Below are 24389 nucleotides of genomic sequence, written 5' to 3' on the forward strand. Positions count from 1 at the left end.
GCAACGCCTTACTTCTAGGTGCTTCTATTAAATAAAAAACAAATCGCTTGACGCTCTGGCGAATAGAAAGTCAACTAAGTCAACGCTAGCGGATTAGCACGACATTAATTTATTTAATTTATTGCTAGCAAATAACGGAATTAACGCGGATAAATATAAACACGAAATAAATTTCATGTTTTGGTGGAACACTTAAGCAACGAGAAGAATTAGTTTTGTGTAATCGTCTTAAGTCGATATTATTGGGTAGTCGAAAAAGTTTTTTCGCATTTTGTCAATAGCTGTCGTTGCAGTCGTATATCTCCAGTGCTACCAATCACATTGTGTCATACCATACGGTATTGGAAAGGTGAGACTTTGGGCTTAATTTAAACAAAAAAAAAATTAAATTCAGGGAAGTTGAAAAAAAGTTACAGTTGTTCAAAAATGAGTGAAAGTATTGAAAAAATTCGCTATATTTTGAAATTTTTGTATAAAAAATGGAAGAATGCCAAGTAAGCCATCAATGAAATTTGTGAAGTTTACGGAGACGATGCAACGCCAGCCCACATACATCGATAGTACTTCACTAGAAGCTTCGTGAGCTTGGTTGCGAGGTTTTCAAGTATACATTTTATAGTCCGTACCTGACACCAAATGATTACTACCTGTTCCTGTCTATAGCGAAAAATTTTACTGCTGAAAATTTGCCTCAAGAGAAGCTATGAAAATTGACCACTGCATTTTTTGCAAATAAAGATGAAGCTTTCTATGGGAGTGGCATTATCAAATGTTTTTTCAGAACACCAAAAAGTTAACAAACAAAGCGATGTATATTTTACCATAATCGGATAATTTTAACAAGACTAAATAAAACCTTAAATTTAATGCAAAAAATAATTTTATTTTGACTAGAACTTATATGTATATATGTGCATATAAAAACCCTTCATATCTCTTAGTTTCGAGGAAGACATTGCCAAATCTGTTTTATTTGGCACCTCCAAGAGTATGTATGTATGTATGTACATATGCGTTGTTTTGCAGTCTTTATTTCATTTTTTCTTTATTTTAGTAGTGTTACACTTTCAGTTTTCATTGTTTGTCGCTATTTTTATTGCACTTTCTTTTTGTTTGCCACTTTATTATGGCGTGATTCGTTTGCCAATTTCGTGAAGATGAGAAGTCGATTTCTCATTGAAGAGAGGTGGGTACTTGCTTGTTTTGAAAATATAAGGGAAACTAGTAAAAGTGAATGAAATTCATAAATTAATTAAATATCAAATTTAATTTAAAAAAAGCCAAAAATTGTATATACAAAGTTTCAACAATTGAAATAACAAAGTTCAATTATTTTTGGAAGCTTACTTGAAAATTAAAAAAAAATATTACTTAAAGAACTCTTCATGCCACATTTTATGAAATTTTTTGTATTTCAATTGTGTTCTCCCTAGACTATCTTTTTATGCATATTTGTGACTAATACTATGTAATATACAAACGCATAGGCGTACCATCGACCATGAAATTCTTGCTTATCATACATAAATATAATGTATTAGATAATGAATTTGAATAATGATTTCGTGCACTAATTGCAATTATAAAGATAAAAAATCGCATTTGATACAATAAGCGTGCAGTAAGTGATGAAATTATATTCTGATTAAAATCTGCTTATTAATGGTTTTAACTGGATCAAATGCAATATTTATAATAATATATTATATATACTATTGTATATATATCACACTCTTTATATAGTTAATAAGTGACTCTTCGCAAAGAAAGTTTTTATCATAATTTTAAGATCAGAAAAAAGGCGTTGGAAACGTAACTGGGGGCCCAGCATTTACCTAATGCGATATTACTTGGTTTATGAATATCGCGACGAAACTGTCCAGCAATCTAGCGAATGGTGCATGCAATTACCCGAAGATGAAAAAAGCCAAATTCGCTAAAGGCACTGAAGGCTATCACTGCCGTGGTTTATCACAAATATATGGAAAATTGGTCTAAGCGTATTCAAGTTTGTATTGTTTCAAAAAGGAGCCGAGTTTGTAGGCGATAACGATTTGTGATTACTGAAAATGTTTTTTTTTTTGTCCGGTTAAATTTTGATCAGATGGGTAAAATTAGATCCGGTAATATGTTAAGATTGCTGAATTCTTATTTTTCGCCAAATATTTGATAAGATGTCTATTTGTCATATTTGAAAATCATTTACCACCATATCAAAAAAATTTAATTTTTAATTATTTTGGCATTGAGTGAAAAAATTCGAAAATAAAAAAAAAATAAAAAATAATTTGTTGATATTGATTACATAACAAAAAATTTTTAATGGACTTAAAGCGACCTTTGGACATGCAACGTAGCAAATTGCCAATAAATTGAAATATTTGCAAGATAATCTACATACAATTATTTTATTTTTATTTTTTACATTGTTTACTTTATTTTCATGCTGTTTCAGCTATTATTTATTTTTTGAATTTCATGAAGGCGCAAAGCTTGCAAAAATGTGAATCGATTTTCGTTTAAGTGACACTGCCACATTTCGAGGAACCATAATAGTTTGCCAAAACCAAAACATTTAACAATTTTCCAATTTCACAGCCCATGAAAATATTCCAGCACAAGATTACTTTTCGAGGAAACTAATTATAATTTTCAACGTTCGAAAATTTTGCTTTGTTGTGGTTGCAATGCTTATGTCGACACTGTTGTCAACATTTTAAAACTTTTTTGGTGTTTTTGCAATTTTTTGCTTACAGCATTGTAACGTCTATACTTCTAGGGACAATGATCTTTTATTTGACTTAACTGCACACATATTTTCCATATATACATACATATGGTAAGTATGTCTGAATATATTGCAAATAAAATATGCGAATTAACAGATTTACTATAATTATGGCTATTGTTAGGGAATGAGCTGCCAAAAACATGTTGCAATGCAATGTCAGGGACAACACAACGAATGCCGTTAGTATGCATGTACATACATGCATATGGCTCTAATTGCGCTCTCTGTCTCATATTTATATGTGGATATGTGAGTGTGAATATTTATGGGTAAGTTCGCTGCAATTCTTTGTTGACCAAGCAGAATTGTCGAGTTTACTATCAGGCATGTGTGTACAGTATGCAGCCATTGACTTAAGAGTGAAGCGAAAAAGCGTAAGTCTTATTTATTACTTTGGTATTTTTGAGACGGAAAAATGTTTCATTAAATGAAGATGATTTATTTTCAGCTATTTAAGCGGAAGTGGAGAAAATTTATATTTTTTTGTCTATATTAGTCCTGTTATTTGACAAGCATTCAAAGTAATAATCTTCTGTAAATATCACATTATTTCTATAATGTTGGCATAAGCTTTTGTTACTTTCTTTACGCTTAAGCAGATTTCATCTTTTTTAAGCAAATCGTTCACAATTCAAGGGTGATATAATGTATATAAGAGTACATATTTGCAACCAGCTAAGAAATTGTACTACCTTCCTATTTCAGCCACAAATGTACATACATATACATTTGTATGAAAATAAGGGACTTAATTTCATATTTGCATTTGAAACCGAATCAAAAAATTTGATATTTAAAGTTAAGCGAATGACTTTTTATATACAAATTTTGTGGTATATGAAATTTGAAGAAAATGTGTGGCTTGCAATCTCCACGTATTATTTTTGGACTCTTTTTTTAATTTATTTGTCTACCTTTCATAACCTTTTTAATATAAAGTGCCGCCTGAATTATAATAAAACCGTTGGAAAGTTTTCAAACATCAATCAATTTTTTTTTCAGCTTTGAATTTTACATTTATTAAATTTTTTTAATTTTTTAAAATTAATATATTCAAAATTCAGCCTAATTGCAATAAAACCGTTAAAAAGTTTTCAAACTTGAATAATTTTTTCTTCAACTTTAATTTATTAAAATTAAAATATTTAAATATTTTCGATTTATTTTTTTAATTTATTTATTTAGATAAAAAAAAATTGACTAAGATTTGCTTCAATTTACATTTATTTATCTACTTTCTATAAGTTAAAACAAAAAAAAACAACAATTGCGAAAGATTTGCTTAATCGATTTCTCACATATACATATGTACATACATATGTATGTATGTAATACAAAAAATATTATTTATATTTCTAAGTACATATTTTACTCTCATTTCTTTTTGAAAAATTCCAAAACACTGTCTTACTTATGGCTTAAATAAAGGCCACACGCTTTTTTGTTAATTTCCAAGTTTTGTAGTTAAAAAAAAACGTTCAGACAAAATTGTTATTCACCATATTATGCTGCAAGCAAACACATAATATTTTAATTATATTTTTTTTAATATCAAAAATATTTTTTAATATTAAACATATTTTTTAATATTAAATATATTTTTTAATTTTAATACATTTTTTCAATACATAATGCAGTCACAATGAATACTAACTTTTTGCCAAATTTCTTTGAAACGTTTTAATATGCGCGATTTCACAAATTTACTTTCAGTAAATAACGCTTTTCGTATTCACTTATCTTTAAATGTAATATTTATTTATTATCGAATTTTTCTTAAGCGCGCCAAACAATATTTTTATTATTAATTTTTCAAATTTACTCCAAAATTGTATTTCGCGAGTCTCCAACTTTTTCGCGTACCAACTGCGATCGCGGCTCGATATCAACTGAATTCAGTAGCGAATTTGCAGCGCAAGAAAAGTTGGCGCAAAGTAAATACAAAACGCAAACTAATGCAAACGCGCCCCACTCAACCAAAAAAACACCGTCATTCATACATACAAACATACAGCTACGTGTTTGCATGAGTAACAGAAATGTTTGGCAGAAAAAGTGAAAATTAAATTGTAACAAAAAATAAAATGATGTGAGCATTTGTGCGCCACTTGTGAGCGATCGGAAATGAGTAAACAATGTTAAATGATTAGCAGTATGTTAACATTTTCTGGTTTAATGCTGCAGTTAACATTTGCTGTGTTAACAGAGCGGCAGTGAGAACATTTTTTATTTAACCAGAGTATGTAAAGCACAGAGTTGTTATTGTTGACTCACAGGTAATAATAATTTGTTTGTACATTTGTGAGCTCAACAGCGTGAAAATGAAGGCGGTGGTTCGCAGCTCAAATCAGGCAAAGAAATTTTTTTATTTTATTTTGACATTTTTTTGCTACTTTTTTTATTTTTAATTTTATTACTATTTCATCATATTTTTCATTTATTTTTTTATGTTATTTAATTTTATATATTTGTTTTATTTTATTTTATTTTATTTTTATTTTAGTTTATTTAATTTAATTTAATTTTTTTAATTCAATAATTTTTTATTTTATTATTTTTTACAATTAATTTTATTTTTTGTTTTTTTTTTCGTAACAAACAATTAATATTCCGCAAATATTACTCAGTGGTCATAAATCGTAAATTATTAGCTTTTTTAGGTCTCACAAAATGTACGGTTATTGCGAAAAAGATATAAAAAAAATTTTTTTGCCGCAAAAATGTTAATTGTGCTTCACAAAAAATAACAAATAAGGCTGCCTACGCGTTGGGGGTGGCACACCTGTAAGCTCAAATAGACTGTTAAGCGCCAAGCAAGATGAGTAAGCAAATCAGCAGCGCTCTCTTCACACCTCTTTTGGATTACAATTAGTTATGCATGTAACGAATTTATTGTTTTTATGACATATTTTTTGTTGTTTTTTGCCATATTTTCGCGGAATACTGGTTGCTATTATATATTTGATTATTGGATAAATTTTTAATGAATGTCATCATTTATATAAATATAGCAAATATACATATATTGTATCATAATGTGTAACTACGGCTACACAGGCGAATAACATAGTAATGATTCATAAAATCAATAAAACTGTTAATTTGATCTCCACGAAAATGTATTTCCCACACTTAACTCGATATTTCATTGAAATTATTGACTTTTCGAATTGCAATTATTTGTATTTAAGGTGTTAAAATTAATGAAATGGTGAGCGTCATAAAAAATTCGGAAATATTTGCAGATACCTGGAAATTTTTTCATTTATAAATTTAACTAAAATTGCCCTCTCAGAATGTGGCGCTAACAATGAATGAAAACTTTTTAATTTGCAATTCATGTCACATAGAGCAGTGAGTTGTTGATAATAAAGTAAGATAACGGTTATTTGTAATATAAATAAATGTAGAAACTACTGCTATTTTACTATTATTCTACTGGAATTTTGTTTGTACATACATTTTGGCCAACCTTCGTTATAAACAATAACAAGTTGTTTACAACAAATAATCTTTGGTTATCTTTAAAAATTAGATTAAAAATACAGCAAACAATTTTTTAAGTAAGTAAGCGCAGTAAAAATTCCTTCGCTTAAGGTATTAAAATATTTTCACATTTTTTAATATTCCACAAACATTTAATTTGCATAAAAAGTTGTTTATGCTCCAGCTATTGCACATATCATAATAACTAAGTGACTGCTTATCAGATACAAAAAAATTATAATTATTGTTTTATATAAATGATAAGAGCTAATTATGACACTTCAAGTAATCACTGAGTAAAGAGCTGAGTTCTTTAAAAATATAAATATGATGTTTGTATGAGTATTTAAATATATGTGACCTGGTCTACGGAAAGGGGGCTTAGGTGTCAAAAAAAAAGGAGAACAATTAATGAGATAACGAGAAACTGACGATTATTTTTAACAGCTTTTCCCAGAAAACTAGTTTTCGCACGTTAGCTCCCTTTTCGTAGACCAGGTCACATATAAGTATGTACATATATGTGAGAGAGAATTATGCATTTTCAGAACACATACTAATATTTACTTAGGACTAATAATTGCAAAAAATGCTCACAGTAGTTATCAACTTATCAATAACATGAGTAACTATTACGTATGCCTAGTGTAGTTGCCGGGTGACGAATACATGCCAGTTTGATATTGCAAGGGTCGAAGATGTATGACTATTAGACTTAAACGTCATTGCAATCGACGCGGTTAAGAATATGTTTGTTTTAAATTGTACGCATTCGCAGCATATATGTACATATATACATATACATATATATATGTATGTATGTAAGCACTTAGTGGTGATTCAGTGAACTTGTAAAATAAACTAAAAATAAAATATTTTTTCTATTAGTTAGAAAGGTCTATGTATATACATATCTAAATGTTTATACATATTTGCATAGTACGTCTTTCTATATACATATGTATGTCTGTAAAAGTGGAATTCCAATTTTACGAAATGCATGTTTACTAACAAATTTACCCGTTCTTAGGAACTGCTGGAGGTCGACTCACATGCTATTGACGTCATCAAATGAAATTCGCTAAAAATTCAAAGACTTATTTAGGCCATGTTATGGTACAAAGCGTTTAAATTAAGGTCAAATACCTTTACTTTTTGTTGCACCTTATTACGTTATGTAATTAATTGATAAAAAAAATTAACATTATTTGATATTTTAATATTATTTTTCTTCGACTTGCATACACCGAGTCCGACTGATGGATAGAGAGACGCCGTTGAATCCATTCGATATGCCAATATGATGATTTCGGCACATAGTATAATACAATTAGCAAAGACTTTTCTCATAATTTTAAAATTCTTAATTTATTCTTCAAAATCGACCTCAAAGTAAACCCCTTAGGCCTCAATACACTGTGCCAACGTTTCTAATTCTGGAATTCTGGAAACGGTTGTTAAAGTCAACTTCCGGAATGGCCTTCCATGCGCGTAACAATTCACGTTAAATGTCTTCAATTGACTCAAAACGGAACTAACTCAGGCGAATCACGAATACGTTGGTTACGGCACGTTCTTGGTTCAAAGTTTGGCGAAAAATTCACGAAAAATCAATGCATTATGCGGCGCTGCAATATCGTGTTGCAGAAATCAAGAGTGGTTGACGTAGTTTTTCGGCTGCGGCTGACCTTTGCCACGCTATTTGGCCGCTTAATCATCTGTTTCCGGATGGTAAGCATAAATCCAAGAATCATCGCCAGTAATAATACTTTTGCTGACATTCTGATAGTCGGAAAGCATTGTTTCACTGACGTCAACGCGACACTTTTTTTTTAGAAAAAATTGAGTGCTTTTCTAACCAATCGTGCTTTCACTCTACTTAGGTACAAATAATCTTTCAAAATGGTTTTCACTGATCCTTCCGATATTCCAACGATACTAGAAGGTCTCTGACTGTTAACCATCGATTCTCAAGCATCAATTCCTTTATTTTATTGATGATGATATTGATATTGATGGCCGTCCTGGTCGTGGACCCTTTATATATACCCTCTTTTGTGTCAATCAAAGATAGTTGCTCGCGACAAACAATTATCACCGAAGGTCTTTAGCAACATTCTGAACGTTTCGGCACTAGAAGTTTGATTCCGTACACAAAATTACATGGAACTTCTTTGTCAGAAAGGCAAGCGCATACTAAACACTAATGATTATTTTGATATAACAGATTTCACTGACAGTCATACCATCCAAGGTTTCAAAATTTAAATTGGAAAGTCTTACTATTTTTGCCCACAGGGGTATCTAGAAATAAGCCATGATGTTTGTAACTTCTAGAAGGAAATGTTAGTTATCTTTACAGGGTCTATACCATAAGTAAATGATCAGTGGAACAAGCTGTATAGATTTAGCAATGTTTGTCTTTCCGACTGTCTGTCAGTATACACGAGAACTGGTCTCTCAGTTTTTGAGATATCGTTACGGCATTCTTCATAGGTCCTTTTCTGGTCAAAGAGTTGCCTCTTTGTCAAACTGACCGATCGAAATAAAGCTTTCGTATGGAAAACTCTTCTATTTGACAAGATCTCTTCGAGGAATTTGGCATGGGCTATTGTTTAAGTCAGCGCTACAATCTGTTTGACAATTGTTCAGATTGGATCACTATAGCATGTTGCTGCCATACAAACTGACCTATAAGAAATCCACCTGTGATGCATTATGGATTCGGTACAGGCGAAGTGAATGTGTTGTCTTGGTTTTAATCAGTTTAAAATTAAGAGATGACCGATAAACGACAGAACAATAAAAACAGTATTCATTGCTGCAACAAGTCGCTAGTGTATAAAAGATCAGAAAATTTTAATATTTATTTATTATTTGAAAGCAAATTTGGATAGTTTTTTTGATATACAAAAAGAACAATATTTGATTGACATTAGCAAAACTTGCATTAGCATCGTGAGTTTCAGAGTAGACTCATGGATTCATGTGCTTTGGCATAAAAATGAAGTTTTTTTTGCTATAACAACAATTAAATCATTGACTCGGCTACCCACTGCCCCACTAAGTGTCTTGTTGATTTTTTCAAGTACCTGTTTGACTGCTGCAATATTCAAATAATTGACAGGTTTGATGGCTTGATTGATTGTAAATGCGAATAAAGCATCAAAAATTAGCCAACGTTTTTTATACAAATGTAAATTATTATTTTCGAAGCCAAATTTGTTCACTGAGATCTTTTTGCGTTGTTTGAGTAAATTTTAATTTTGTATTAAAAATATTTTTTTTTATTTAATTTTTTTTAGCATCCCAAATCGATTAGTGTTTAGCATTTGCGTTTTTAGCACTGAGGTTTGTCCTTCTCCTCGCTGCTGGCGAACACGTTGCTAATGCGAACTCCTTTAATAACTTAAATAATTATGATCTCATTTATAAGCAGCGTGGCTTTAATTTTCATAAAACTTTTTTTAATCGAATTTTGCATACTGGAATGTTTCAGCTTTTTGTATTAATCGTTCTTACAAAAAAATACAATAAACAAATAAAAAAAAAGCAAAATAGCGTTTGCTGTTGCAGAAGAATCGCAGACACTATATTATCTGCTGACGTCGTTGCATGAAATTCCATCAAAATGAAAACTGGAATTCATTTATTTTCGCTTGCTTGCAAATCATTTTGAGCAAATTTTGTGTGTGGTTGTTGTTGTTGCTTCAAAATATCTGCGAAGCTCATTTATTCTATTGTCATTCCTTTGAAGTGCAATAAACATTAGCCAAAGCTACATAAACGTCCGCCATTAAATACTTATATCAGACATTCTTTTTATATAACCTTTTGCAAAGAATATATACATACATAACAGTTCCGCTCATCTAACGGTTGTTTACACATAATTATAACATAAAAATATAATTGATAACCGGAAATCTGTAGGTACACCTTACCGAGTCCAAGCGATAGTTTGAATAAAGTTGGAGATATTGCGATGAAAGTTGATACACGTGTTCCAAAGAAATGTTCAGAAGAGATTGGTTTTGGTAATGGGAAACTGAGTATTGCCAAGATCATAAAATGTCGTTATTCGAAAAAAGGTGATAAATTTGGTTCCGTTGGGTTAAGTACAAACTACGTATTTCTAAAAAAATTAAAGATTTCTTTTTGCTGAAGCTAGCAGTACTAAACACAGAACTCAATGGTTGGAATAGTGAAAAAGAGTTTTCCTTGTTCAATCCACGTATCGTCTAGTGCTCGGCTCAGTCAGCTTCAGTATGTAGAAGCTTAAACTTTTGCTCTAAACTAACCCATCGCTCATCATCATATAACCAATCCATCTCTCATATTTAACAAGATGAAAAGAAGAAAACATGAAAGTAGCAGACTTTAGCGAACAGGCCAAGTCCCAATACTAAATGGCGAAATATATAATCCCAGACAGATGTTGGTAACTGGGATCTCTTTGGGAAGGATGGGAAAATCATCTCTATTTGTTTTATTTATAAAATATTAGGTTGTCAAATATCTCCCTTCCGCTTTTTTGCTCTTTATTCAATGCTTTAAAAAAAGTGTTACAGTGATCGGATTTAGTTCAAATATGAGCCGTTTCGTTCGATAATCTGTTTCCATCTAGACGGCAACTTCATAATACCCCCCTCGTAGAAGCCCCCCTCCTTATTTGCGAAGAACTCGGACAGCCACTTTTCACAAGCCTCTTTTGAGTTCAACTTTACACCAACAAGGACGTTCGCCATGGACACGAACAGGTGGTAATCACTAGGCGCTATGTCCGGTCTACATATATAGTGGGTGCGATAAAACCTCCCATCCGAGCTTCCCTAGCTTCTGACGAGTCATCAACGAAGTGTGTGATCTGGCGTTGTCATGGTGGAACACTACACCCTTCCTGTTGGCCAATTCTGGACGCTTCTGGTCGATCGCCTGCTGCAAGCGGTCTAGTTGTTCGCTGCAGATGGTAGAATTAAGCGCCTGGCTATATGGGAGCAGCTCATAGTGGATGATTCCCTTCCAATCCCACCAAACACACAGTAAAACCTTCCTGGACGTCAATCCCGACTTGGCCACTGTTAGGGACGATTCACCAGCCTTCGAACCATTACCGTTTTCGCTTGATATTGTCGTATGTGATCCATTTTTCGTCGCCAGTAACCATCCGCTTCAAAATGGGTCGAGTTCGTTCCGTTTCAGCAGCATATCGCAGGCGTTGATTCGGTCCAGAAGGTTTTTTTGTGTCAAATCATGCGGCACCCAAACATCAAGCTTTTTTGTGTATCCAGCCTTCTGCAGATGATTTAAAATGGTTTGGTGACTAATACTCCCATCTTCTGGGCGATGTCACGAGATGTCAGATGTTGATCTAACTCGATGTTTTCCATGATTTGATTGGTATCCATGGTGTCGTCACAATCGTCACAGAACGTTTCTCTGCAGGAAGTGCCTTTAATGAAGTAAAACTTTAAAATAGCGCGAATTTCGGCGTTAGTTAACTCCATGTTTACACATGTAAAACTGTTGAACGCAATATCGTCATTTTGTAGGTTATGTAAAGACCTTTCAAAGACGCCAGATACGAGCTATGTAGCGCTTTATACATAGCCGCGAAATTCAAAAGACAAAAAGGTGGATGGGAGATATTTGCCAACCTAATACTTTTCTAATCCAAAGACTACAACCTTGCTGGACACTGATTGAGCTTAGAAGTCGGTGGTCAACGACCAGCACCTGAGCGACTGCAAAACACAGAAAGATTAAGTCTTAGTAAGTAAGGTTCAACTGCAATCGATAAAACGCACTTTCGTCAACACTTTTTCCAGTCCTCAAAACCGGTATAGCCTTTTGAAATTTCTTCGATTCAGTTTCTAACTTCTAAATCGTGTCAAAATGACGTTCCCGCAATGACCTTTTGAATAGCCAGAAGTCGCATGTTTACGAAACGATATGACTCGAGTTTTTGGTAAAAAAGTGACGAAGAACCAATGCAGTATGACATGATTGAGCGATTTTAGCATCAATTGAAACTTGACGCGAGACCGAAAACATTGTTTAAAGTGGTTTAGGTTGAGTCAAATGATATTCCAACATTACTAACGAGGTCTCTAAATGACAAACGACGATTTTCAGGCACTAAATCTTTGACGTAGCCCTCGTCGTTAGAGGTTGATGGTCGTTCAGAGTGCGGTTCGACTTGAACGATTTCTCGACCCATTTTGAACTCGTTCTAATACTAATCAACTTTTTCTTGGGCCATAATTGGATCATCAAAGGCCTTCCACAACATTTTCAACGGGTCCGCAAAATACAAAAATATATAAGCTTACTTTAACTTAATGTTAAAACTTAAGTTTCCCATAAAAATAATAGAACATTTGTTAGATGAATCTTGATTGAAAAAGATCTCCTTTGGTTGGAAATTTAATGGTCTGCGAGAATCCCTAAGGTAAAAAAAACTGTATTCGAAACGGTTCAAAAATTAGAAAATTTTCACCGAAATCTTTTAAAATGTAGCTAAAAATACTGCATTGCTGCTATATACAAACATATGTAGGTATGTAAGTTTCTTAACCATAAATTCCATATTACATTTTACGGTTCACCTTAATATGTACTAAATGTTATGGGTATGCACCCCGGTACTTAATCAGCATTGTTTACATTATTGGTTGTTGCTTTTGAGATACCAATAGTGTGCCTACACAATTTCAGTTTAAGCACAAGTTCACGAAAATTTTGTCGAATTTTATTACACGCGGGGAAAGCCTTGTAATTGAAAATATGTAAACACACACACACACATTGCATGCCTAATAAATATGTTTGTATGTGAGAACAAACACGAAGAGTGAAATATGCGCCGGTGCGTATCAACATATGATCAGGTATACATTTACATATGTAAGTACATATCAACATGTAATATCTATGGCATAACATAAGTGCACTTGACCTCTATTCTGCTCCAGTTAAATTTCAATTCGCGTAAACCACTCAACACGCAATCGAAAAAGCTAATAAAAATCAATTTTCTAAAAGTAAACAAAATTTTTACAGTTATACTACCTATTATACATATGGTGTGCGTGATAGTGTTTATGATATACGGTGATTGATTGCTGTGGAAAATATTTTTGATAACAATAAATTGCATGCGAAGGTTCGAGTTAATTCAATCGAAACTCATACAGACAGTATACAAATTTTAATCAATGAAGGAATTTGTATGTATATATGTATGTGTACAGTATGTACATACATATAAATGTTGGTTTTTAAAGAAGAATTTTTTGTAATAAAAATAAAATAAAAAGCTTAAACTAATACCTTTAGCAATCTAAAAGTGAAATAAACCCTGATAATGGCCTAATTATTCTGATATGGGTATATAAAACATATAATTATATATGTACATATATGTATGTACCATATGTATGGCACATTATAAATTGTCTAGCACCATATTAAACTAATGGCTATTAAAATTAGCCTGATAACAAGAAGCTACAAATAGCACATTCATGTATTCTGCAAATATTTTTAGCATGACAACATTCCACCATTCCACCATTCCATAGTTCATTATCAGGAAAAGTTTTTAGAAAGAATTCAAATAATGCAGTCTTTAAGACCGTGGGGATCTGGTTCAAAGTTGTGCAATTTTTTCAAGTATTTCACCATTAAGGGTAGCACTTATTGGAGAGAAATTTTCAATATATACTTATTTAGCTTTCAACTGGATATTCGATAATTCTTTATTATCCTTTATATCCATTCAATGGTTGGATATATTTTTGAAAAGGGCTGCCATCTATTATATTTAAATTTTTATTATTGAGTGGCACAAAGCTGTCAGTGAATGTCGCGAAGTCATCTAAAACTCATGCGAGTAGTCCATCTACCTCTGCTAAATAACGATAACATCGAAAAAGTTAAAGAAACAGTGCTTGAAAATCATCGTGCTGGCGACGGAGAGCCAGCAGATGAACCAAACATCTTTTATGGATCAAATAAAAATATTTTGGATTAAACGCTCGACTCTTGCCAAAAGATCTGAATCGCAACACAGGGTAAACCACGCAAAAGAGATGCTTGAGACGAGACGTGGGCTTATAAATATGATGGTCGAAACAGTCCAAAAACCCAGCAAATAGGGCCTACCTCAAAACCAAAACCATAGAATTTGTTGAGGGTAACCGATCGAACAGTTAGTATGGCAGCTTTGCAGGTTGCACCATTTAGACAATAACCTATATCAAATCTTGACGATATTTTGTCAAATAAAAAGATTCTGATACAAGCACTTGATTTAGGTTGTATGGCAGGTATATGCTATTTAGTCCGATATCTTAGGGAGAAAGTGACATGAGATGACTTAAAAACTGTAGGATTTGTCCGCATATATACAGACAGATGAACAGACATACATATTTACGGACATGGCTAAATCAACACAGATTCAACATAGAAAAATTCGACTTGTGTTAAATAGAAATACTTATGAACGAAATCCAACGCAGGACAATTCTTGCTAACAGGGGCTACTTCGAATTGAATAGGCAACTAAGAAGTAAATTCCTCTCTCGACGAACAAAGAATGAACTCTATATGATGTAGAGGCATGGACAATGATATCATCTGATAAGTCGGTTTTAGGAGTGCGCGAGAGAAGTAACAACGACGAGTACCGCAATCGATGGAACGATGAGCTGTATAAGATATATGACAACATTGATATAGTTCAGCGAATTAAGAGAAAGCGGCTGCGCTGGCTATGTCATGTCGTACGTATGGACGAAAATACTCCAGCTCTGAAAGTATTCGACGCAGAAGAGGAACACCTCCACTCCGTTGGTAAGACCAGATGGAGAAGGACCTGGCTACACCTGGAATCTCCAGTTGGCGCCAAACAGTGAAAAGGAAAAACGACTGGCGAGCTGCTGTTAACTTGGCTACAACCGCGTAAATGGTGTCTACGCCAATGAAGAAGTAAAATAAGTGCATTACGACCTCTAGATTGACCTAATCCTTTAATTAAACATTAGAGCAGTATACTCTCAATCATATTTTCACAAAACCTCAGTATCAACCCTTCACATATTTTGACAGATATCACACTTCTACGTACTTCTATGACATAATTTTACTTATATATAGTAGTCCATTTACCGCTTATGGTCTCAATTAGCCATAAGTTAAAGCACACAATTAATTGAACGTTAGATTCACCAATTAGGCGAGCGCCACTATTTATTCTAGAAACCGCGGCATATTTGTTGACGACATACGAGGCATTATTTATGATCCCTGATAAAGTTAGCAGCTCTGCAACTGGCAAAGCAATAAAAATAGTAGACAGAATACAGTCTGTATATATTTGAGTAGTTAGAATAGAAAAAAGAAAAATTTTAATGCTGAACATGTCCAATGCCGACACACCTTCCCCCGCCGAGCGCTCAAGCAGTTTGTGAACAGTTTTATACGCATAATTGCTTAACGAGCAAATAAAAATGTATTTAAAGCATTTAAAGCATAATTAGTGATTTGAATATCAGTGGAATTGTAGTGAATTGACAAACAAAATATTTCGGGTGGTGTCTACCAATTTGGCATATTAAATTTTGGAATTTAATAGCAAGTGGCCGAGTAATTTTTCGTCATACATATTTTATGTTGGGACTTTTTACGTGCGATAATTGTTACTCAGGACAACTTTGTTTTTATTTTTGTATAGCAAATTGTTTGTGTGACATAACGCCAATGGCATTTCAGCAGTTCTATTGCAATTAATATACATTAAGTGCCCAGCAATAAACCATAATCAAGGGAATACGTGCGTATAAGTTTGTAAGTATGAATGTATGTATGACATATGTGTGTGACATTTGAAAAGTTTGCTTACTCAAGTGTTTCCTTGTTTGTTTAATTACTAATTCAAAAGAGCTAAGCGATTCTGTATTATAAAAATAAACACTTTTGGTTATTTTGGTAGATTAACCAATTGTGAGTTTCAAATATATCGAATGAACATACATACATTTGAAAATATTCTCCGAAGCTGATGGCGTAAATAGTTTCGGAGATAAGTATGTATAAGCGTTTTTGTAGGAATCTTTTAACTTAGCACTATAATCGGATTCCAAAAGCTTAAACGCTTTTTCTCTAAAGCCGGTTTTCAGAGTCAGTGAGGAAAATTTCTATGAAACGACTGAACTGTTCGATTTGAACTTTTCAAACGACCTTCTTAGTATATTGGTCGACAAGTTTTTGATAATAATTTTAATTCTTTAAAGATCTAGGTGCAAATTTTTGCAAAAAACAAAAACAACAAAAATAAAAATTTTGACTAATACTGCGACCATTACCTGTATATATCTATTGTAATTAAATTTTGTTTTGCTTTGTGAATTTTAGCTTATTTGAAAATAATTTGAAAAAATTTTCCTCACCACCAGATCACGTTTTTCGAAAGTCCTTGGCCGGATAAAAATTCCAGTCCAGATTACGTAGTCCTGACTCTCATGAGAACGGTAAGAACGAAGTTCCTCCTGGAGATTGGCTACGGGATCGGGGAATTCAGATTTTTGCAAAAGAAATTGACGGTTTTAAAAGTCAATTAAATTTAATTATTAAATTAAATGCAAAAAAATGCTTCTTTTTGATGTGCAAATAAACATGATCCCTTTCTATGTAATCTAAGGATGTACTTGTTAGAAAAAAAGGAAATTTCTTCTGAAGAAATTTTAAGAAAAATAATTTTTTTCTATATTTTAATTTCAAAGACATGTCGTTAAGAGGGTTTATCAAATTTTTTTTTATGGAGGAGGCTAAGGAAATTATTGACTCGATTCAAACCATCTTTGACACACAGATATACTACTATCAGGAAAGGATTATATCTGAATTTCAATTATATACATATCTCACATGTTGACCAATATGTTCGGTAAAAAGTCAGCCATAAGCACTGGGGTCCATATTACCTATAAATAGATGCTTCATTTATGGTGTTATTTTGACAATTTTTAGAGCTGAGATGGCATATCTTAAAAGAACTGTTCGCGAAAAGTTTTATGCCGATATATTAATTGGTGTTTGATTTGTATACCGGAGAGTGAAAAAATCAGATGGAACTCAAAGTAACATTTCATGGGAAGTAGGCATGGCTTACTTACGATTTCACCCATTTTTCTACCGTAAGATGGGAATGCCAAACTAATACTATACACCAAAATTGGTTGAATTTGGTATAGTAGGTGATTTAATTTATATATGGCCATGCCACATCTGTCGTCAAATTTTAACACCGGTTGCTACAAAGCCCTATTGTACCATTCTGGGTGTAAAATTTAACGTCTCTGACGCATTTAGTTATTGATTTATTACACTTTTAGTAGTTCTTAATAAAATTTCACGTTATCGCAAGAGGTTTTAAAAGGATTTGTCCTTAAATTTTGACTGATATAGCTTGAATGGCTTGGGAGAGACATACATAAAATCTAATAAGGGCGGGTCCACATCGACTTTTGAAAAATTTTCAAATCACAGTGCACCTCGTTATAGCGACTCGTTGCACCAAACTAGAGTTTTGCATTTTAATTTGCGTTTTGTGAGCGGCGAAATAGTCCGATTACGCTCATCTCCAATACCAACCCCCAATGGGTGCCAAGGAACACATTTAAAAAATTTCATCAAGATATATCACTCAGTTACTCAGCTGACAATTTGTTTCTTCTTCTTCACCTTCTCTCGTTCACTACCAGACTTTTTTGCTTCGCTTGTTTGTTCAACCTGGAGAAATCAAAACTAAGGGCACGGTTGTTTTGGCCAATGATATCGATGTCATCGGCGTACGCTAGCAGTTGTACACTCTTGTAGAAGACAGCTCGAATATTTTCTCCAGCAGTAGAGCTGAGACTTAGTAAAAATGGAGCCTTACACGATAGAACAACTTGTCTTCATTATCAAACAACATTTTAAATCTCGAGCAAAATCATTCTATGCGATGAGGCACATTTCTACCTTGAAGGGTTTTTTAATTGACAAAATTGTCACTTTTGTTGTTCTGAGAACCCACATGTGATTGTCGAAGAACAAATGCATCCACAACGTATAGTACACGGTTTGGTGTGGATTTTGGGCTGGAGGCATAATTAGAGCAAATTTTTTGAAAATGAGGCTGGCCAAGCAGTGACTATTACTGGTGGTCGATATCGATGATAACCCAGTTCTTCGAAAAATTCGAAATTTGATGATACTGATGTGACCATTATGTGGTTTCAACAACACAGGTAGGTCCACACTAGGGTGATTCAAAAAAAAAAATTTTTTTTTTCGTTTGATACTCGGAAAAATAGGTTCCTAGACACCTCTAAGAAAGCCTCTCCAAGCATGGGTTCTTAATTGTAACGAAAGGTCCTCCTACATATAGTTTTCTATTTTTTTCTTATTATCAGATAGAAAAGTTTATATCTCGCTTCCAACTACTTGAAAAAATATCTTGTTCCTTAGATTTTGTAGGAAATTGAATACTCTACAAAAAAAGGTCTACTATGATTTTTTCGTAAACCCAACCGTTTAAAAGATATTAACAGTTAAAGTTTGATTATTTTTGGGAAAATTTTTTATTTCTTATGGATTTTATAACTCAATGCAAAAAAAAATTATTATTATGAATGATGAAACTCATAGTCCACACATGCCATACAGCCCGTGAAACACTGCTGTATGACCTGCATTGCCAGGTCGAGTACTCTCTCACTTTCATGAACAGAAGTGACTCACTGGATTGTGTGATTCAACACCATTCGATTTCGGTACTCCCCTTATAAATGAAGCATCTAGAAATGTCTCATTTGCCTACAATTAAATGAGGTATTTTTCACCAGCCTAAATCCAAAATTTGTCAACTTTCTTAAACGATTAGACAAATGGAAATATTTACTACACGAGAATACATGACATTTGAGATAAAAGCTGACAAAGCTTAATAACTCACATTTAGAAACAAATCACTTTAAACGCTACACTTGTGAAACTGTCAACAATAATAACAACCACTTGACAAACGCTAATGATAAATCTAAACAAAATGCTAACTGTCAGCTATTTAATGCAAAATAATCGCAAATTGTCAAATTGCTTGGCAAATAAGATAATATAAGCCGCTCGTAAGTCCTTATACATATATATATGTTATAGTATGTGTGTTTGTGTTTAATGTATGCATGTAAAATCAGTCAACCGTCGGTCGTCATTTAGCCATTTACATGGATCGGGCAATGAGCCAAGCGATCGACAATGGGTGATTGATCATATTGCACTGGAATATGTGCACGCACGCAAAAATACTCAATAAATATGTGCATTATAATGAATATACATATCTATGTATATATGTATATAATATCTGTATGAATGAATGAAAATCGCAAAAGTAGGGTGGAGCTGTCTTTAGCAAAATCAAAGAAAAAAACATTTTCTTTCTAAATTATTTTCAAAACCACAAATAACGGTACAATTTTTTCCAACAAAATACTGTTATTTGTCAAGCGTTTAGAAATTATAATTTGACGCTGCTATAAATCTTGTGCGAACCACTCTAATGTGAACAATCACACATCCATCAAGTTGTGGCAAGTGACAGCTAAGTGGTCGAGCGAACGGAACAGCACGTTTACGTGCTGCTAGTCAACAAGTTGTTGTCGTTGCGATTTTAAATTGATTATCAGCAATTCAAGAATTATTGCAGGCGTGGCAGGCACGCACAATTACAAACGAGAGCGAATTCCGTGGCGCTGAGCTGAGTTGTGGGAGACGCTGCCGAATGGCAACGAATCAATTATGCTTACAGAAATATTTTGCAAATGCAGTGCAGTAGGCCAACAATTGTCAGCCGAAAATGTTTTTGCATTTTAACATATGGACTTTGGTACAAACATAAGTCTAAGCATTAAGGTGGCACTAATTTTTGTAGTTATCAATTTGTACGTAATGGTTTCAAGAAGCGTAAATATATATCGCCTAGATCTCTTGTGAAATGAATTATATGACAGCTATATGATATAATAGTCCGATCTGAACAATTTGTTCGGTGATTGTAGCGTTGCCTTACAAAATAATCTATACCAAACGGTGTGAAGATGCCAGGTCAAATAAAAAAGATTTTATATATACAAGGACTAGAGTCTGATACACTATTTGTAACGGGTTTTCAATAAGGACGCTACAAAAGTTTTGGATATTCATGAAATTCTTTATTCCTGTGAAAGTAAATTCGATGCTATTATGTATGGAACTCGATTTCTTTTTCATGTCTACCACGGGCACGCTTGCAAAAGTCCAGATGCAGAACCCAAATTTCGAAGGTTTTAAGCATAAATCGGCTGATACTACTGCAATTTCTGGTTTGATTTTCGTACGAAGTTCATCAGTCGTCTCTGGCTTATTAGCGTAGACTATAGACTTGACATAGTCCCACAGGAAATAGTCTAACGGCGTCAAATCGCACGAACCGAGGCGGCCAATTGACTGGGACATTTCGTGAGATAACACGTCCTCTAAACTTGGTATTCAATAAATCGATTCTGACTGTGTGGTTTGTGGTGCTGTTCTGCTGGAACCACATATTGTCCAAGTCCATAGCAGCCGATTCGTGCCAAAAATATTCGATATCACTGGGCGGTAGCGATTCCCATTGACAGTAACGTGCCGCTCTTGATCATCACAGAAGAAGTACGGCCCATGACGCCGCTGGCCCATAAATCGCACCAAACCGTAATTTTTTCGGGTTGCAATGTTGACTTATGGAAGTACGTGTGGATTGCTGCCTAACCAATAAAGCATATTTTGCTTATTGACGAAGCCATACAGCCAGAAATGAGCTTCATCGCTGAAGATGATTTTTCGATGAAAATCCGGATCATTTTCAAGTTACTGCTCAGCCCAATTCACAAACATACGAAAATTCTGGTGGTTAAGCGGCTTCAGTTCTTGCGTCAATTTGATCTTGTTAGGATTTAGACCAAGATCTTTTCGCCACAACGACGTCACAGAGATGAACGTTGCGCTCCTAAAGTTGAGGCCACTGACACCGAATTTCGATAGTGAGTTTTAATACGAGTAGTTTCGACTTTCCATGATGAAATGGCACACCTTACTGAAGAAAAATGCCAAAAGAGCGGGAAAAATATGGCGTCGTTTGCTAGCATCGATCTACTTTTATAGCGTTCCTATTGAAAAATCCGTTAAAACGGCTATCTGCTATAATGAATAATATTTTGGATTGCAGCCTTGTCGTGAATAATCAACTTTCGTAGATCCCTTGTCAAATGGAAAAGTTTTTCGAACTAGAAATTGATTTTAATCGATTAATTTGTATGACAGCTGTATTCAATCGAGCTGCTTTTTGGAGAGATAAGAGCATTGGTAAATTTCGAGATCGACATCTCTAAAATTGAGTGAATAGTTGGCGTATATATATAGACGAACGAACAGACGGACGTAGTTAAATCAACTCAGCTCACTCAGCTCGTAATCTTAAATTTCATGACAACCCTAATGTGCTGGGTATACTATACGAGGTGTGTTCAAAAAGTATCAAAAATTATTTATTTATTCATGAATATCTATTTTGTCCCCTTGAAAGTAATCCCCTTGAGATATTATACATTTGTGCCAACGGTTTTTTCCAATACAAAAAATCATCATTTTTTTTATCTTCTTCAGCTCCTCCTTTATCTCGTCAAGAGAAGCGTAACGTCACCTCTTCAGTTTAATCACAGGGGCCAGATTGGGGAATACAATTTGCATGGTCGCGCACAAGCAACGAAGTGTGGCAGGGGCGTTATCGTGGTGCAAAAGCCAATTTTTGTTCTTCGGCGTTTCTGGCGGATTGCTAATAACTTGCAGGTAATATTCCTTATTGACATTCTGTTGCAATACTTTTTGAACACACCTCGTACAACTATATCACTAAATCATTCAATTGCCTACAAGTTCACTTTATGCCGTCGGACACACCCGCACGGTGGCACACGGCAACAGCACAAAGTAGCGCCACCGCATTGCATTGCATACCAGGGGCGATTTAGCGATTTGGCCACTTTGCGTGCAACACGCGAATTACTCGTACATGTCAGTGTTCGAGTATGCGATGCAAATGCGACGCCCCACAATGTCACCTCTATTAAATCGTTTGGCGCGCTTCAAAGCTATTAAAATGCAATTCAAGCGTTTTGTAAAATGGTTGTTTTTATTGTTTTTGCTTTTATTTGCAATCATATTTTGTTTGGCATTTATTATTTTATTTTATTTTAATTTAAATTTCCATGTCGCCATAAACAGTTAAGTAAATGGCGGCTCAGTTCTTGTGACAATGAAATGTCAAAAATACTTGCTGCTGTCATTAAGTTCTGGCATTTTATTAAGTTTTCGCTATTGAACTCTTAATTTTGCATTTGCAAAGGAAAAAAAGAAGAAAAAACTAAAAAACTTCAAGTACAAACGTATATTATTTGTTTCAGCTGGTGCGTGCCGCATTATTTACCAGCGTACATGCATTCCTTCCTTTTTTTGCTATTGTAGTTTGTTTTGGCTTGCGCTTCACGTGCCACTGTCTGGATTGTGGCAACATTCGCGCGTGGCTATTTGAAGTGGCACAAAGTCGTGCTGTGAATTGAAAGTTGCAATTGTGATTGAACTTGAAGGGATCGAGCGATGTTTTATTTTTGAAATAAGTTTCGGAAAACATGGATTAGAGTTAGAAGGAAGGCAAATGTATACATATATTAGGGTGTTTGTTTTTTTTTTTTAACTATTAATTTTTTTCAATCCCGTCAATAAATTTCCTTGGAAATACCGTAAAAAAAAATTCCCTGAAAATTTTAGCCCTTAATATTAACATTAGGAACTGGACCAAGGCATGTTAAGATTTGCTATTGAAAATAAACTACAATCGTGTTTTTTATCTTTAAATTCCTACAGCTCAGAGGTATTTTATGGCATCGCTTTGACTTTAGACGCATATTTCTCAGAATTGTTCACTCTACAAAAGTGCCCAGTGCAACAAAGTCGTAACTCACACCGGCGAGGTAGTACGGGGCTCTAAACCCGAATTTTCCACGAATTTCGCATTTTTTTGTATATACATATATCGTAAATGACAAGAGCTATAGAAAAAATGTTCATGACAAACTTGTAGGATATTTTATTTGCTACAAAAAAGGTCCGAGGTCAAAATCACTATCATTAATACTTCTCGAGATATTCGGCTTTTTAAGTAAAGCTGTATGGAATTTTCATAGATTTTTTATTACATACCATCTATTAAAATTCTATAAAGGCTTTCTAGAAGCCTTACTAAAAATTTCAGGAATTTCTTTTTAGGGCAATAAATTTCGAGTGTGTAAATTAATAGTTCAAAAAAAAAAAAAACCTAATATATATACATGGTATATATACTGATGATATTGATATCATTGGCCTTAACAACCTTAAATGCCGTTAGTTCTGCTTTCTAATAGAATGGATAAGGCAGCAAATCCCCGTAAATGTGTAAAAAGCTCCGTCAGTCTGTGCCGTTCCTTACCGTTCCATACCAAACGAGCGACTTCTTTTCGTGTGACTTCTTCAACTTCGGGAGAAAATAATTCGAGCTGCAAAACTAAATCGAGAAGATACTATATTCTACAAGTGTCAACGCCAATGACATCGATAAACAACAACCGTCGTCGCTGCTTTCTCCAGAATGGATAAGGAAGCGAAGCAGATGGGTCGCGACTTGGCTACCAGCTACCACGTTACTGTTGACAATCATAACTTCGAAGTCGTAGATAATTTCGTCTATCTTGGAACCAGTATTAACAACAACAACAATGTCAGCCTCGAAATCCAACGCAGAATAACTCTTGCCAACAGGTGCTACTTTGGACTGAGTAGGCAATTGAGAAGTAAAGTCCTCTCTCGACGAACAAAACCCTAATTCTACAAGTCACTCATCATTCCCGACCTACTCTATGCAGCAGAGGCTTGGACGATGACAACTTCTGATGAGTCGGCGTTACAAGTTTTCGAGAGAAACGTTTTACGGCAGATTTATGGTTTTGTG

At 33.9% G+C, this 24389-nt stretch overlaps 1 protein-coding gene across 2 annotated transcripts in view; it reads right to left on the reverse strand.

The window, feature by feature from the left end:
* Positions 1–24389, reverse strand: part of LOC126755963 (tubulointerstitial nephritis antigen-like) — a 68154-nt gene that overhangs the window by 11226 nt on the left and 32539 nt on the right. The window contains exon 1 of one of the 2 annotated variants that reach the window (XM_050468703.1): positions 4446–4665. The exons of the other annotated variant lie outside the window; for it this stretch is intronic. The gene's annotated coding sequence lies outside the window, so the exon portion shown is untranslated. Of the gene's footprint in view, positions 1–4445; positions 4666–24389 lie in introns of those variants that run through there. 2 annotated transcript variants of the gene reach the window in all.

This window comes from Bactrocera neohumeralis, chromosome 4 (assembly GCF_024586455.1).
Source record: "Bactrocera neohumeralis isolate Rockhampton chromosome 4, APGP_CSIRO_Bneo_wtdbg2-racon-allhic-juicebox.fasta_v2, whole genome shotgun sequence".
NCBI lineage: Eukaryota > Metazoa > Arthropoda > Insecta > Diptera > Tephritidae > Bactrocera > Bactrocera neohumeralis.